This window comes from Papaver somniferum, chromosome 5, assembly GCF_003573695.1.
Source record: "Papaver somniferum cultivar HN1 chromosome 5, ASM357369v1, whole genome shotgun sequence".
In the NCBI taxonomy this organism is placed as follows: Eukaryota; Viridiplantae; Streptophyta; class Magnoliopsida; order Ranunculales; family Papaveraceae; genus Papaver; species Papaver somniferum.
Genome location: NC_039362.1, coordinates 111,511,739 through 111,517,738, shown reverse-complemented (window position 1 = coordinate 111,517,738; position 6,000 = coordinate 111,511,739). Strand labels below are relative to the sequence as shown.

The following is a 6,000-nucleotide window of genomic DNA, read 5'->3' as shown; positions in this document are numbered from 1 at the left end:
GTATCACTCCCCCTTAGTCAATACTTTCATCTCAACATGAAAACCACTCCCCCTTACATAATGATCTGTAAAATACGTAAACCATATGTATTTTGTAAGGACCCTCAAGCTCGTCAACGCTATTTGACCAGTCAAGAGATGTCTTAACCGATAATTACTCGATTAGTAATATATATTATAATTAATAGAAATTAATCTAACAACGATTCATATGCGAAACTAGTGCCATTAAATAGGTCTCGAAAATTTAGGTGAAATGGACTACTCGATCGTGTCAATCGGATGTCGGACGAAGAAGGAATCATCAAATTTTTTTTATGAAAGACAAATTATCATTTTACTTTAAACCGCCTGGCTGCCCTTAATCCATTTCTCGGATGCCTTTATCGTTTTTGATCGTCCTTATCTCTCAACCGATCGAGAAGAAATTCATTGCTTCTTTTCTCTTCTTCTTTCTTTTTTTTCTTCCTTCTTCTCTCTGTTGTTCTTCTTTTTTTCCTGTAAGTTCTTCCATCACCCGTGTCGATCGATGGAGCAGAAATTTGAAGTTAGCAATTGAATCAGTGAATGTCAGAAGACATGAATTGTTGGTGGGGATGGTACTGAAGCTTGTTGATCTCAAAAAGAAGATGATTTGGTAAGTAAATTTAGGGTTTCGATTTAATTCGATCTTCTTTGTGAAATGGTTATATTTTGATTGATTATAGGTGGGTTTGCTTTCAATTTAAGGTAGAGATGAGTATATTGAGTTTAATTTTGATTTCATATAGAATTAGGGTTTCGGGTTCTTCCCTAAATCAACCAAAAATAGGGTTCATACAAGTTAGATTGCGTGAGTCGGAATCTGCAGATGAAGAATATGAATTGATTAGACGTGTTTGAGGTTGGCTTGTTGATTTAAGGTTTTGCAGAGAGGATTTAGAAACTGGGGTTTGAATTTGTAATTGAGGATTAACCGAATGGTTTTGGAGGAAGGTGAATTGGTGAATTGGGATTGTTGTTGGTGATTTGGAATAAGGGTTATGTGATCTGAAGATGGAGATGAACTGGATTTTGGCTAGCCATATAGGATGGTTATGGTTGTGGTGTTGTTGAACTGATACGAATTGAGGCTGATGACAAGATAGTTGAAGTTGTAAGTGGTGGAGATTTAAGTTAAATATTGAACTGATGTTGCTGGTTGTGTTAGAAGCTGCAGATGGCTGGGTTGTATGGGTTGAGTAAACTGTATTGCAGTTACAATTGGAACTGAAGTTTCAGCTGGTGAAGTATTGAGTGGATTGAAGAGTTAGATGAATGTTAGGTCATAACAGATATGTTTAAATTGCAAGTGGAACAATATTGCTGAAGCTTGATGTTGTTGGTAATGAGACATGGAGATGCAGGTGGTGACCATGTGCAATGAATAAAGTTGTAAGTGGTGGAGTTATTGAACTGACATGGAACATGAAAAACTGATATTGATAATGATGTAGAGCTACAAGGCAGAGAGCCAAGTTGTTTAGGAATGAATTGAGGTCGCAGGGGACCGTGGTTGTTGAAATGAAGTGGTGAAACATTTCATAGATAGTCACAGCTATTGGAACTTAGGTGATTGTAAAGATAGTTGAGGTGATGAGTTTCTGCCAATAGCCTTGTGATGGAAAGTGATATACATGATGTTGTAGTTGAAGATTACATTTAGAATGGTTGTAAAAGTTATGTGTTTGCATTTGTGTTTTGTTTGTGCTTTAGTGTTCTGTGCAAAGGTTTAGATCTGTCAGTCAGCTATGCTAACTCAATGTACCTGACTGAGTTGAATCAGTTCAACTCATAGCAGACTCAGTGGACCGAGTTAACCCTTTTGACTTGACCTGGACAAGCTGAACTGTCCCTGACATGTTGACCGTTGACTGTACTTTGACCTAGACTTAGATGTTGAATGTTAGTTGACCCGTTTGACTGCTAGAGACCGTCAGTTGATTTGCTGGACCAGGCCTTTGGTTAATGGGCCTGTTTAGTGGACTTAGGCTTAGGTATAGTTTTCCTTCTTTGGTGACTTGGACCACTTGTGGTCCGCATTAGCCTTTGGTTCCTTCTACAAAGTTGTGGATACTCATAAACATATGTAATGGACTATAGAACCAATCTAATAGGATTAGTAAACTCACAGACAAACTAAAGATATAGAATATAAGATATAGAACCATAAATGGGCTTAGAACCATTAGATAGTTCACTTAGCCTATAACTAGAGAATTGTATGAGATTATGTTATGAGCCTTTTGGCTAACTCTTAGAGTACTTGTGTGATTAACAGTTAGTCTATATTAACAATGAATGATTCCAAGGATGAACCAGTGGATTGTGGATTCAAGGTAGGCGTGGCTTGACATCAAATCAGGTGGGAACTTTGTAACTTTTTTTTTTAATCATTAAGTTACTTTATCTTCGAGCATGATGAGTCCTTATTTTCTGTGAGCATGTTGTTTGTAATTGAATGGGTATGTTGTGTGATATGCGTTGGGTGGTTCCCCGCGAAGATTTTCTGTGATTCCCCATAGCTCTTTGCTAAGTTTAGTAGGGCAATGCTACGTTGTTTGAATATTACTTAGTAGCCCGGCCTTACCCAGGATAAATATTATTACATTTTATTGTCTTAAGATAGTAGTCCGGCTTTATCCCGGTTGATTATTACCTAGTAGTCTGGCTTTACCCCGGTTAAATAGTATATATACTACATTTTATTTGGGGATATTACTCTGTGCATATCATACTTGATTGTTCAGTCTTAGTAGTATGACTGGGTTACTATGACCTTGACTTAGGAAGAAATTTTAGGTTCATGACTGGATATGGTTATTATTTGGAGACTTCGGAATACGAATAATGATTGGGCCTTTTGTGAACCTGCTGTGTGGGTTCAGATCATAGTAATCAAAACTTTATTATATTTTAGACTTAGATGGTGGCATTGGGATTTATGAGGTGTACGCATTCCACGTTAATATCTTACGGTACCTGGATTCCTGCTATCATTTGAGACTGGAGTTATTCCTAGCATATTCTTCTCCATTGAGTGAGACGAGGTTGGGATAACATATGTTTAGGTTGTTTAATTATTTTCTCATAGATCCATCCGGTGGTGGATCTTTCACGGATATTGCCACTATGGACGCAATATCTGGGGATAAGAGTTGAAGCAATCTTCTGCTTCGTGTTGTGTGTAAAAGGTGTTATCTGTTTTCTTCTATTATTCTGTTTTAATTACATTATCTTTTAGAACTGTGAAGCATTTTAGTGATTACTTTTAGGTTATATGTTTCCATTGGGAACCCTTTGGGATGATGTGCTCACTTGTTCCCACTCCAGTTTCAGTAATCAGAAGAAATTGTGCGCGTGAAGATATCTGTTATCGTAGCTTAAAGCTTTTTGCAATATTAAAGATATTATGAATCTTTTATATATCTTTATTCTTTAGTTATTTTTGTAAAACAACACATTAATATATTCATATCACAAGAGAGTTCTTCATTTATACAATATTAGAGTGTATGGGTTGTGTTCGGAATTAGCTTATGTAACTGAGTTTTCTTAAGATCGGTAATATAGGTTTGATGCTTTGATTTAGGTTGTAATCCTATTAGCTAAGCACGTGATTAGGTTGGGGCGTCACATATTTGTAGTGTGAACTACATATTAATTCTCCCCTTTTTTGTCAATAAAATTGGCAAAGGTACGAAAACGGGATCCTAATGAAATTTCCATGGAGATGCTTCAAGACCAAAGAAAATACATATCAACTTGTTTAGATGCAACCATAAAGCCGAAGCTAAATGATTCATCAAGGAGTTTATAAAGATACAAGATAACCCCTAAAATATTCCACAGCCGCACTCCCCACAAAGATATGAAGATTAAGCGCAAGTTCAAAAGAGCTCTCCCCTATTTGATGTCATTACCGAAAGAACAACAAGAGGGACCTTACTTTTGTAAGAAAATAAGGATTTATTTGGACACCAAAAACCACAAAATGATTTTGTATCCAAAAATTCTCAATTAAACTAATCACAAGAGAACCCACGATTAATTTGATCGGAATACACAACCAAATTAATCATAAACGAATCTATGATTTGTTTAGTTGGAAATGCTCACATAAGAAGACTTATGAGCCACACAGTATATACATAAAATATGGATCAGGGAAGATCAATACTGCGGAATATACAAAGATTCATTCTATCTTCATCAGTATTTGCATAACGACATATAATATACATAATCTTTGTAAACAAAAGATTTTAACCTATCTTCCATCAAAGAATTGACACAATAGGCTTAACTTTTGTTTGTCAAAAGTTCATCGATCTTGTATCAATACATGCATATCGACATATGAAAGAGATAACTTTTGTAATCGTATAATACAATAATAGTTCACGGATGCAAACACACATATCCCATAACATATTGCAATATATAAAACCATAAAGATTAATACTGCAAACATCATCTTCCAAATCACTTTAGAATTTAAATAAATAAATCTAAAAACATTGCAAGATGAAAACGTTGGACATAGCTATGTGTACTCACAATAATGGCTATTACAAACCCTAGTTATCCTTCTTAAACAAAAACAAGAATAAAAATTCTCTTAAGAAGCTTCCTAGACAAATGAGAGTCAAAACAATTTAACACCAATAAAAAGAAGTACAAGAGGTTACTCATCATCTTCATCTTAGGAGACCATGAAGGTGGAACAAACTTTGTCCATGTCTTCTTTAATATCGGGATACTTGGTAGCAATCACAAGTAATTGTTCTTGAACACAATTTACTTTGGTATTCAACTTACAAACACCTTTGTAAATTTGGCGAAGAAGCTTCGTAGAAGAATCACTCGAGCCATCAATTGTGTCACACCTTTGCCTCTTGCATTCATATTCCCTCATTCGACTGAAGGTACACGGTCGAACAAGCTTGGGAGTTCCAATGGAATTCCCAATTGGCTCAATGGAGAAGTTGTGACAAATACACTCAATCAAGCAAGGGAAGCCTAACTTCTTTTCAACGGATGTCATGTCTATAATTTGCAAAATAATGAATCCACAAATGTCAAGACCTTTGGTTTCCATCACAAGGTAATAGACTAATTCCGCAAACTCACAGCTCCAATGAGAATTCTCAACCGTGGAAGGACAAAGGATCGAAATACCCAATTTTCCAAAAGACTATAAAGGAAAATTTAGTTGAAAAGCGGGAAATTTTCCTCTATTCCACACAACACTCTTTCCACAAAGCACTTTTGAAATATCTTCTTGTGAAGGTCGTTCATCGCTTGGTCTAGGGAGGCAAAAATCACCCAAAGGAATTTCGGTAATTTTCGAAATCAATTCTATAATATTAACTAAAATTCTCACTCTATTAACCATGGTCTTGAATTCCATTTCCTCAGGGACAACATCGTAAATATTGGCATAGAAGATTCTAGTAAGAGTATCAAAACCTTCACCAAGGCCATCAAAGATGTTTCCAAGCTTGAATTTTTCAAAATAAGATAAATCCTCCTTATACCCACTTGTATTATCCAATTTCTTTTCTAAAATAAACCCAGTAGAAGAAATATTTTCAAATACTTTGCTACAGGATTCATCCACAAATCTAATCCTAATGGAATTTTGTTCAGTAGGAAGATCCATTGAAGAGGATGAAGAACCTAGGTTATTTGAAAAACCTTTTGAACCCTTAACATTCTTCATGATTCTAGAAGGAAATAAGGGAGTGGGCAAGAGATTACTTACTTGACTTTTATCTTGAGGAATCCCTTCACAAATTGTTCTCCAACAAGCTTTAATGGAAAAAAAAATTGAACCCCAAAAGTTCACGAACGCGGACAGATGAGGTAGGAAGGAGGGTTTGCGTACCCGTACTTCTTTTATACCCACAGTTGGGCTTGGAGCCGTTCAGAACCGCGACCCACATAAGGAATGTAGGATTTTTAGAGGTACACATACTG

At 35.9% G+C, this 6,000-nt stretch overlaps 1 long non-coding RNA gene across 2 annotated transcripts; it reads left to right on the top strand.

The window, feature by feature from the left end:
* The first annotated feature begins 419 nt into the window (after nt 1-419).
* Nucleotides 420-3,522, top strand: LOC113282423. Of its 2 annotated transcripts, none has more exons than XR_003326917.1 (2): nt 420-637; nt 3,352-3,522. It is a non-coding gene; the product is annotated as an uncharacterized LOC113282423 (long non-coding RNA). The 2 variants fall into 2 exon arrangements; XR_003326916.1 differs by having other exon boundaries at nt 3,294-3,522.
* The last annotated feature ends 2,478 nt before the right edge of the window (nt 3,523-6,000 follow it).